The following is a 12,662-nucleotide window of genomic DNA, read 5'->3' as shown; positions in this document are numbered from 1 at the left end:
CTTGGAACCTAATAATGATACTCAAGACGAGGCCTCTCTCTTTAAGTTGTGCATCATCAAAGTATTTATGTCTGTGATCATTTATGTTTCTAATGTTATTTGTTCTTATGTTACCATTTTCTTTTTACTTTCTAGTTTTATTTGTAGTACTGGACATTAATTTTATTTCTAGATCATTACTGGCTGAAGTTTATGAATGCTTATGCTTCCTTTGATTTACTACTGATGCCTAGAATGTATATTTAATTAAGATATTTCAACGGAAACTCCTTCATAAATTAATTATTGTTGAAATTTGATGATAATGAAATTTACTTATGATTTCTAACTTATGAAACCGATTATAAATATAGTAAATAATATATGTATTAAATTTATATAATAATTTTAAATATAATTTGAAAAAAATTAAGAAATATTATTTGTAAATAATATAATAATATTAATATAATATAATATAATATTAATATATAATATAATAATATTATTTGTAATAATATTATTTCTAGTGTTAGGATAAATGTATACAGCTTACATTTAATAGCTTAATATATATAATACAAAGCTTAATATTTAGGAAATTGTTATGGCCTAAAAATAAATAGAGCTGAGAAGTCTGGTGCTCAAAACTCGATATTCTATAAAGTTTGTAAATTGATTAATAATAATGCGTAATCTCAACATAATTAAACAACAAAATTTATTAAATTTAAAATAAAATGCAGAAACCTTGTGAATGTGAGCTTTTAAAAATAAGACCCAGATATAAATAACTTGAGTATTTGTAAATAAAGTGTAGACATAAGTTAATCAGATTTTACACTGTGATGACAATAAATTTTTACTTAATTCTCATACCTCTCACCTGACATTATTTTAAAACGAATTTTCAAAAAGTCTGAATTCAAAATTTTTATTTAAATTCTAGTTCGACGTCGAAAATAACAGGATCAAATTTGTTTTATTTTCTTTGTTCTGTAAAATTACTTCATATGACATCTGATATACTACTTAAACGACAATTTATTAATTTGTAATACTTAAAATTTAAGAAAAGATGCATTGATTGTTTAAATTGTGCTTTTTAACAAGCACGAGTTTATTTAAGGTAAATTTGTTTTAATTAAGAAGGCAGACTACCTAATAATAATAATTTAAACACAAAATATTGAGTAATAAATAAAGTCCCTCCTTTAAATACCTTGGAGAATTTATTACGCCGAACAGCTCTGAGAAACCAAGTCAATTGGACCGTCTGCAGAAGGTCAGGAAAGCTCTAGGTTTAGTGCAAAATCTCTACAACAAGAAATCCCTCTCACGCCAAACGAAAATCAGCATTACAACATAGTTATTAAACCCACAGCATTATATGTCAGTAAAACATTGACTTAAATAGGAAAACCGAAATAGAAGAAATATAAAAACAGGAAAGGAAGATTATAAGGAAAATATTGAGACAAACTGAAGAAGGATATAGATTACATCGAAAGAAATTGTTGAAACATATTCTAACATCGAAACTGACATAATGAAAAGACGAATGAAATTCATCGGACACCGTTGCAGGCTGCCGGAAAACCGACTGACCAAAAGAATAATCGCGTAATTAAAATCATTAAAATGTGCAATCCCCTAGCTCGCAGAAACACGAAAAGATTTAGAACACGCCGGAAATATGCTGGAGGGGATCATAGACATAAACACATACAGAAACAAAATAGATAAATGGGAAGTTAAACCAGAAGTGCCGAAACCTAAACAACATCATCCGAAATGGTCTGAACAACGGAAGAAGTCCTTTTCCGAAAGAATGAAAGAATTTTGGAGGGAAAAGAAGAATGCCAAGCGAAAGAAATACGAATCATGAATGCTTAACGTCTTCCATTGGGAAGGTCTCGACTTATAATAATAATAGAAGTGTCAGATGACGAAGCGCCAAGGGATATATGACTTACGTTATCACAGATTTTTTTGATTTTTTAAAAAACTAAAATGTTTCGTAAGTTTGGTTACACTCTGTGTTCATATTTAGACGACAGTCTAAATGATTTAAATTAAGACTACAGGTTTTATACAAAAGATGATTCTTTACTGGTTTTGTTAAAGACTAAACATAAAAAAGTTAAGTTTTATTAAATTAACTATATATTTTCCTAAAATTACTATTCACAGGATACTACTTATGGTATGCTTGAAATTTTCGTTGGCTATCTTGGATCCCTCACACTGAATCAGCTTTTTTTTAATTGGAAGGGGGACATATGATACATGATTTTAATGTAAAGTTTCACGATAAAAACGATGGCGAGAATCGTTTCTCGATAAAATCTTTCATTCTCGCGCTTTAAACCATAAGCAAAGTTACAAAAACGGAAAAAACATGGAATAGCAAAAATAAAAGGCGCCGTAGTAACTTTTTATTCCATGTTACCTTCAGAATTACATCTATTAACAAACTTTAAACAGTTATTGTTGGAATTAATGGTCCAAACACAATTAATAATAGCCTTCACGTTAATAAATAACAGTTATAATAATAATAATAATAATAATAATAATACACAATAACTAATAATTTGCAATACTACAGCAAATTAAATGGCTAGTTAAATTGATAAAAACTATTTTAATTATCTCAATATTTCATTTTAAATTTAATTAAATGTTTTCGCTCCTAATAACATAATATAATAAATTTTGAGAAAAAAATCTGGTGTGGACATCACATAACTTCCTTGCACGCCTATTAAATTACATATACATATTTTTTTTAAATGAAAAGTACATAAAATTTTATTTCATTAATCCCTTCTGAAATTTTATCTTTTTATTTTTTAATATTCTTATTATTGAATTATTATTTATCGTAAAACTTTTTTTACAATCAGAGTTTAATAATTATTAATAAAGCAATATATTAAATTAAAAAAAAGAGAATAAGTCTGACTGGAACCGATGTGCCTTTCCCTTGTAAGATCAAAATATTTCATTAATTTGGCTACAACTCTGGAAACAATGAAAATAAGTACCACTTATGATATGTCGTTGAAAAGCTCTCAATGAGAGCTTATTACTGGAGTTAAGAAAAAATCCAAAATTTATGGACTTTGGGCTTTTTTGGATACTTTTGGTTCAGTCGATTGCAATCAAAATGGGAGGTGAAGAACTAGATGCTACAACATTCCAAATCCGAAATTTTAACATCCTAGAACAAATAGTTTTTGAGTTATGCGCGAGAGATACATACGCATATACGTACAGACGTCACGCCGTAACTAGTCAAAATGGATATTTCCGTTGAAATCTGTAAACCGAAATTTTTCGCGATCACAATACTTTCTTAATTCGTACAAGGAAGTAAAAATGCTTTCCAAATTTAGATGTTACTTTACAAAATTATAATTTTTATTCTACGTTATAGTAATCAATTTTTCTCGTTAAATTTTACAATAAAATCATGTATTACTTGTGTTATGATAATCAGGTATCACATTTCTGTTGAAAAATAAAATGATTTTCGTGACAAATCCAACCAAGTTTGACAAAAATTCAAACACACCAGAAAGTAGTAATTTTGTAACAATGTATATCTACATTTGTTTCTACCTCCTAGTATCCTAGGTTTGAAATATGAAGTTGTTTCCATACTTCAATATCACTATAAATACACACACACTTATATATATATATATATATATATATATATATATATATATATATATAAAATATTTAGCTCTAACTATTGTTAACTTCAGATGCCTCTACACCATATTGTCTTAATTCAGCTCTGAGTTGTCTTTATTTGTTTTTATTTTTCCTTCAAGATACGAGCATTGTTCTTACAAAAAAAAAAAATTCCCTTCAAATCTTATTTTGTACTTTTAAAGGAAATTTTGGATCAACACATCTGGGATAATCTTATACATTTGCATTATTTTCTTCAATATGAACACCCGCATAAGTAAATAAATTAGAATATTTAGGGTACTGAAGATGTAGAGTATAGTAAAAATTATAAAGTGATAAACAATACTTAAAAATGAATGTAGAATAAATTGTAAATTAGAAAAAAAACAGAAATTAACCAACGATCAATACTACGTTTTTATGTAGTCTAAAAATAAAACTTAAGAAATATGTCCCTTTAAAATAAAATGAGATGAGTATTTAGATGAGATGAGTAGATACGTATTTAACTGTATTAGAAAATTAAAAACAAACTGTTTCAATGTTTCTTGCTTTTAATTTATCGCAACTATTCTATCACATAAAAAGTTATCATTTTAGGTTTATTATTTGAAAATTAAATTTTAATATTTTATTAGACCTATGAGTATATAAAATTTATTTTTGTGCTGAAACCTTTTATGTTATTTTCATCTGTTAGTTTAAAAATATTTTATATATTAAATCGTTGTAAAGATGAAATAGGTACGTGCTGTACACAGAAACAAACTATAAGAAATGGATGCATCCTCAGCACAGCTTTTAAAACACGTTCACCGACAGTACTAAAACTTACTTCCCTCTCTTTTCCTTCACTGTTCCTGACTACCGGCTCAATTGGGTTAACGACTGTTATAACTGCCGCAATAAACCTTTATTTATTCTGTACGTCGGCATTTATTCTGGCAGCTAAGCTACCGTGAATTTAATTTCTATTTACTCATCTGTCTGTTATTACTGATTCAATAAACTTTTCGTTTTAATTTGTATTTTATGTTAATTTATACAAAAGATTTGCTTTTATTATTTGTTTCTATTTTATTACCAGTGAAAATTATTTCCTTAGAAACACAGAAAATCGTATTTAAAAAAAAAATTCAGATATATGATGCATTTTTTTTAATCTGGTCAATTATAAAGCAATTTCAGAATAAAGCTTAGTAAACAAAATATCTGACAATTTCGAAAAAATGTCATGTAATGGAATATACTGTTTTATATGTGTGTAATCAGAGAATTAGGATATTTAACGAGTTTTATTTGATAATTACCACACTGCTGGACAAAACCACACGACAGATAGTTTTCTGTCGTGTTTATCCAGAATCAGAGAGCTTTTTATGAAAAAATGACTTTTTTGGAACATCTTAATTGTTTTTTTCTTATCTTAATTAAATACCACGTTTGTAAATAATAAATTATTTTTTGGCACTCATGAATGATTTTTCAATTATTCATTTCACTCGTTCTGAGAAATAAGATTAAAGAATTTTGAATATTATATCAGAAATTCAAAAGAATATCAAACTGTGATTTACAATAATTTTCATAAGGTATATAAAGTAAAATCCGTTATGAGGAGAGAGATTATATATTTATATTTAGCTAAAGTAATCAAGATTTTAAAAGCTATCATAAAAGTAACTAAATTTTTAAAAATAAATTTTGGGTAAAAATAACCGATAATTATTAAATTTGACTCTTTTTTATAACACAAACCTGCAATTGTTGTATTGTTTAGTTTTTTATAATCGATTCTTACGTACTTTTTAGCGCTGGACCCGAAAATAGTCTTCATTTTTTTCCATCACTTCAGGAGTATTTGCAAATCACAAATTTCAAAATTTGTAAAACGTTGAAAAATTGCGAAAATGTGATGCAATAAAATAGATAGATATAAAACTTTTTTTATAATAAATTAATGTAATATATTCACGTTTTTGGCTTATACTATACATTCTTATAGCTAAACGGTTGAGTGGTCTGAAGAGGAGGACAGGGGTGCCCTCCAATTTATTATTTATTTATTAAATTTTTATGAGGTATGTCATGCCGTTGGAAACCACTCCCGCTCATCACACCCCCTTAACGTCGAAGTATGTAAAATACTTACAATTTTATTCTATGTGTCGAAGTTTCTTACTCTGCTTAGCGCTTTTCCTTCTACGTTCTCTATAGGGTTCATTCCGGTGTAATATTCAGCAATAGTCTGCCTGGACTCCATAAACGTAGGAGTCCATTTTCCTTGATACCTCCTTTCCATTTCTTACATGGCCTGATGAAATCTCTCAGCCATTTATTCGTTAACGGCACCCAGATTTTCAGGAAAATGGTCCAATGTGAATTTTGGAAGTGAACCTTAAAGCTCACGGAACAGCATAAATTCTTGTACATCTGCAGCACGTCCTCAACAATTGATTTGAAGTTCGGATCCTTCTTATTGCCCAGAAATTTGGTTACTAAGTCTTTGAAGGCTCCCCAGGCATCTTTTTCTGCAACTTCCATTTGTTTCTAAAAATTATCATTTTGAGAAATTTTCTAATGTCAGGACAAGTAAAGACACCCTCTTTTATTTTGGCGATTGATAGCACTGGAAAAATAGTCACAGATGCATTTAAAACATCTACCTTCTTTTGCTAAGGGTCTGACAAATCGTTTCATCAAGCCTAAACTTTGTATGCAGAGGTGGAAAAAGAAATTTATTATGATCTATGAAAGGCTTATGCAGCACATTTTTGGTTCCAGGTTCTAATGAAGGTTTTTTTGACCAATCTTTCCTTATCCAATAATTTTTTCTGTCTCTAGTACCCCATTCTGACATAAAACAAGTAAACTTAGTGTATCCTCCTTGCTGTCCTAGGAGCATCGGTATTATTTTGAGATCGCCGCACGTAATCCACTCATGATTGTCATGTTTAATTTTATACAGAACTAATTCCACATTACCTTAACTTTCTTTTAGATGGGTAGAATGTCCGACGGGTATTGACGGATACGTACTTCCATTGTAAAGAAGGACAACTTTGATACTTCTTTTGGAAGAACCTATGAACATGTTTCAATCGATACTTTCCTACGAAATGTTAAAGCGAGTCAAAAGTCCCTGTACATCAGTGTAGAAGACTAATTCTTCTTTCTAATTCTTCTTTCCAAAAATATGGAAGAAAATCCTTTTCTCTGTACCTGAACAAGGAAAAACCGGTGCCAGTTGCTCGTAGGTTCTTCTCTTTATGCCTCGAACCAAGCAATTTTCTTTGGTCAGCTGTAAGTCTCGAACCAATTCGTTTAGTTCAAACTTGAATAAAGCTCTGGTGCACAGCTATCTCTGGGTTCGTACTCCATCGAAGCCACAGAACCATTAGAACTCCAAATCTGAACGCATCTTGTTTCCCCTTTGAACACCAACTAATTTCTTCAACACATGTGTAGCAAACATAGTGGGGTGCCCAAATTTTGTCTTGATCTCCTATTTTCACTCCGAAATACGTGAGGTACTTGTCGAACGAAAACATGTTATATTTCTTTTTACCATTCCACCACTAACTCATCACAACTGTAACAAAAAGAATCTGCAGAATTTTCGAAGCCATTTTGAAAACGAAAAGTTTACTTATGGCCTGAAAATATATTTTTCACCAACAAAGACGCGTTTGATCAGGGAGGACGAAAAAAACTCGATTTACACACGCTGATGGTTGAAATAACACTGACGGAAGTTGCACGGTGCATGAAAGGCGCGGATAGCTGCCAATAAACATGTTACATCTCGTTTAGTCTTGTCACAACTTGTCAGCTGAACTCTCCCACCGTCTCGTTATCTTCAACCCAAACCCTCTCCGCCATCATCTTCAAACCAGTCAAATGTTTAGCTATAAGATTGAATATTATAAGCGAAAAAAGTGAATATATTACATTAATTTATTATAAAAAAAAAAACGTTCTATGTCTATTTTATAGTATCACATTTTTTACGATTTTACAAATTTTTAAATTTGCGATTTGCAAAAAATCCTGACGTGATGGAAAAAATAAAGGTTATTTAAAGATTCGGCGCTCAAAAATACATGGGAATATAACTACACATAGGAAATAACTATGTATTTTTTCAGCGTTCAAAAATACATTGGAATGTATTTTAACTTTTATTAAAAGTTAAAATACATTCCACTACCCAAATTTTACAGGCTTCTGTAATCAAACTTTTCCAACAATACTAGACTTATTACAGGAAAGTAACATTACATTGAAAAGTAGCATACAAGAAATCTGGTCTCACTTTTCTTAAATCTATTCGCACAGATACTAAGTAGAGTATTTTAAAGTCTATATATATATATATATATATATATATATATATATAAATAGGAAGATGAGCGGAGTGGAAATTATGCTACACGTCTTTAAACAGAATCAAATTTACTCAGAAACAGAGTAAAGGATAAAAACAGTACAATATATAAAACGCCAGATACACTCACTACCTAATGTTGGTTTTTTTATTCGTAGGAAGAAAGCTAAAATAATGAAAATGTAGACCTAAATAAATAATACTAAAATCACTCGCATGGATGATGATACTCCAGAGTTCTGCCTAAAATACAAAAATTTTAATCGGGATTGTTTTAAGGGATTTACAAAACTATGGAAATTTATAAAATGAAGTAAACAATATAACATCTTTGGGCAAACAAGCTATTTTTTGTTTAACGTCCGAGACCACCGTTAGGCATTACTTCAGAGGATGAGATGAATAATTTGTTGGAGCGTGCGTGAAAATGCCTGACCGGGATTTGAACCCGGGATCTCCGGATGAAAGATTGTGACGCGGGGTTAACAAGCTTAGAATGTTTATCTGCATTGAAGTCATCCGTAATTATTATAGAACTAAAGAAAAACCTCAGAATGAGTTCCTTTCTGAAGATGTCATAAAAAACACTACTTTTCATTTATCAATTTTAACTTCATTATCTCTTTCTATAAATCGGCTAAACCACTGTTAGACTGGGCATTAATGATTCACAAATTACAGGGTTACTTGAATCACAGTAGTAATCAGTTTTAATTCTTCAGACGAAAACTACATTTGTTTACAGCTTATATAGAATTATCTGTCATTTGTACTGATTAAGTATTAATAAAATAAACGTAATTCATCTATTAAAAATGTAGATCTGGTCGTTTTTGTTTTAATATTAAATAATAAAAGGTCAAATTATTTTCAGTAAAGTAAGACAAAATACCATTTTAAAAATTATTTTATTTCAGTAAATCCCGTCAATTTATAAATGTATAAATGAGTTATACTAAAAGTAGTTTAAACTAATCAATGCATCATCAGTTTTAATACAAAGCCCAAGTTTGCCTGTGAGATATAATTGATTACGAACACGGGAAAATTGTTTCCATCGAAAACCTTATGACAAAAAATATTTTAAGACATTCTCACGAAAATGTTAACAAAAATAAATTTGTGCGCTTCCAACATTGAATCTTTTTAGGAGTTTTTCGGAACCGTTAATACGAATTTAAATTGTTTTATATATAATTAAAAACGGAGACTGATTTCCTAGTTGATGAATATATGATATTTAAAATATAAATTTATAGATATAAAAATGTTCATTTAAAGAAAAATTTAATTTACAAAAACAGCAACATTATTGCAGTCAGACACAGGTAAAAAATAACATTGAGGTTAAAATATTTTTACGTTTATAATTTCTTTATCTATAGTACTCGTAAAATGTATTTCTACTCTTTAAATTTAATTTCAATACAGATAAAGCTGTTAATTTTTTCACAAAAAATATATTCAAAAGCATATACGTTTCTTTGCATAGTGTAAAACAAAGCCTACAAATTTTACTTTTCTTATTTCGTATTACTGTAGTAAGAATTTCTTTTGTTGCTTGATGAGTGAATTAATTCACATCAGAAGCTTTGAACTTCGCAGGTATGTATATAGAAATAGAATTTTAGTAGCGTATGAAAAATAATATATCTAACCGGGATTCGAACCCGAGATTCCCGGATGAAAAGTCGAGACGCTACCACTCTACCTCGGAGATCGAATCGAAAAGGACACGAATCCGGTAAAAATTCGTATATTTTTAATAATGTAATTAGCGTAAATATAGAGAGCTAGTTTATACAGACAGCCGTAGAGATTCTGTTGCTTCTGCTTTAGTGGTTGGCGATCGAACATACGTGTTTGAACTTCCCAGTATAGCCAGTATTTTCGTCGCGGAACTTTTGCGATTACATTAGCTCAACATTCCGACAACGTGCTTGTCTTCTCAGATTCCATTAGTGTCTTGCAAGCCATTAGTGACATGTACACCAGACACCTTGTTTGTGAGATTCAGTGTATCATTTCCTAAACGACTCAACGTAACAAAACGGTGAGCTTCTGCTGAATTCTCAGCCACATTGGAATTTCTGGCAACGAACATTTCTGGCTGATCGTGTGACAAAGAGGCTTTTCACACCCTCCTTTCACTAATCGCGTTGTTTCAAACGATCTTGTCTGTTTTCTGAAGAGTGCGGTTCGTGATGAGTGGCAAAGTCAGTGGAATACTGCAATCAATAATAAACTTCGACCAGTTAAGGACTCTGTGTCATCCTGAAGCTCTTCATATAGGAATAACCGCCGTGAGGAGGTTATTATTTGCCATTTGCGAATAGAGCACGCTAGGCTCACTCATAGATACCTGATAACTCAGACTGCACCCGTTTGTGTTCGCTGCGACTGCCAACTGACGGTACACCACATTTTTGTGGACTGAGTCTGTTATGCGGCATTGCGCCAGAAATTTAAAATTGGGGCTAATATCTGAAATATTTTAGGAAACGATACGGCTGTGTTATCCAAAGCTATGTTATCCAATTTTAATATTTCTTAAGACCGTGTATCTGCATTCAAATATTTGATTATTATTATTATAACGTCTTTCATCCAATTTCGTTGTTTTAGGTTAGATTTTCAATATTATTTCTTATTGTGGTTTTATTTTATTTTTTACGGAATATGCGTTTTATACGAGTCTAATTTTTAAATTAATTTTTAATTGCTTACGATGCAACGAACAATGTTTTCAGGTGCTGATAACAGCGCTTTTTTGTGCGCCGATGAAAAAATCCTCGGAGATAGGTGGAGTTTTATATCAAAATATTATTTCCGTATTACAAGATAGACAATTTTACATTCATAAAAATGTGAAGAAAAAGTATATTTCCTTTATTCTATCATAATTTCTAAATTATGCATATAATTCAGACGAATGATAATTGTAAATAATATATTAAGCGTCAAAGTTGTAAAGTAACAGGTTACTTTACCGTAAACTAAATTTATATTTGTAAGGAAAGTTATATTTGCATGGTCTCATTTTTTTACAGATAATGTCTACACAGAATGAAGAAAAAAAAGAAAATTTTATTCTTATAAACTTCTGATAACTGTAAACTATTTATTTGTGTTAGTATTACTGTTATTTTATTATTATTATTATTATTATTATTATTATTATTATTATTATTATACGTACTTAGTATCTGTTTTTATTTATCAAAAACTGCAAATGAATTAACAATTAATTTTAACAATTTACGTAGAGTATAAAATTTGCAATTACAAATAGCATTTCATAATTTTTTTGAGTAAGAACATTAATAAAAATTTTAAGTTTACAATTTTTTTTTCTTAAACTCTGTGCTAAGAAAAATAGTAATCTTAATGCTACTTACTGTAAAAAGTTTTTATTTAGTAATAAACTATACTAATAAACTTCAATCTTTCATGCAGAAATGTTTAAAAATTTTTATGAGTCATAATTTTAGTTTCTTTTCATTTTTATCTCGAATACTATCTGCAGCTAAGTAAAAAAAGTTAAAAGATCTAAAATTGTTTTCAAGAAATGACGACATCATATTTCACCAATAATAGGTGTGAAATTGGAATAGTTAAAAACAAAAAGATTAGACTGGTATACTGAACATTTTATTTCTCAATTTTTTAGTTAAAAAACTTTGCTTCTTTTTTGTTATTGATTACATTTTGGGAATTTAATATTTTATGCTGTTACTGATATGCTTCAAATTATTTAAAATTAAGAACTTTCACATCATTATTTAGTTTTAGAATAAAGACTTTTCATATGCTACAATAATCAAAAGCTATGCGATACTTAAATTTCATGACGAAGTTCTCTATGGAAATTTTTCATGAATGAGATTTAGTCGATTTTTAATACAATCGTAATATGGTAGAGTAATAATTAATTATTTTTGTGTTTCTCATTATACGATTATTTGAGAATAAATTATATCGTTACTTTCAATTTTAATTAAAATTAACGATTGCGTCAATATTTTTCCTCTATGAGAATTTAATTTATATAAGGAAAAATTATTACAAAATTAAACGTAAATTACTGTACTATTTCAATTCATCAGCTTTGCAGCCACGTAAAACAATTTTTTTTTTGCATAATAAATAAAATCGATTTTATTAAGAAAACAAGCATTAAAAATATTTAAGTGGCTTTTTTAAAAAGACTTTTCTTTGCAACAATTTTAATAAAATCTAAAAGGGAACATTTTTTCTTACTGCATAAATTTCATGTCCATAGTATTACGTTACTTTTTTTAAGAGACGCATTTGTATTGTTAAATGAAATAAAAAGGATGTACAGTTCAATACAATTCTTGTGAAACACGTCAAACATACTGGTAGTGGCAGAACCGAAACTAAAGCGGTTGGCTACTCAGAGGACGTTAGGCTAGAACTGATGTTTGTGTCCTCCGAATTGGTCGAGAAGGTAAGGTGCTGGTCGGTTCTTCAGAAAGAAACGCTCAGCGTCCACGAGGCGATCTGTTTTAAAGTGTGTGCTCCGTGGTCGCTGAGCGCTGTGGCGTCTCCTAGGAAAACTGTCAAC

The sequence above is a fragment of the Lycorma delicatula genome, chromosome 3 (assembly GCF_047948215.1).
Source record: "Lycorma delicatula isolate Av1 chromosome 3, ASM4794821v1, whole genome shotgun sequence".
Classification (NCBI taxonomy): domain Eukaryota; kingdom Metazoa; phylum Arthropoda; class Insecta; order Hemiptera; family Fulgoridae; genus Lycorma; species Lycorma delicatula.
The sequence above is the reverse complement of the archived record's forward strand: the minus strand, read 5'-3'. Positions refer to the sequence as shown.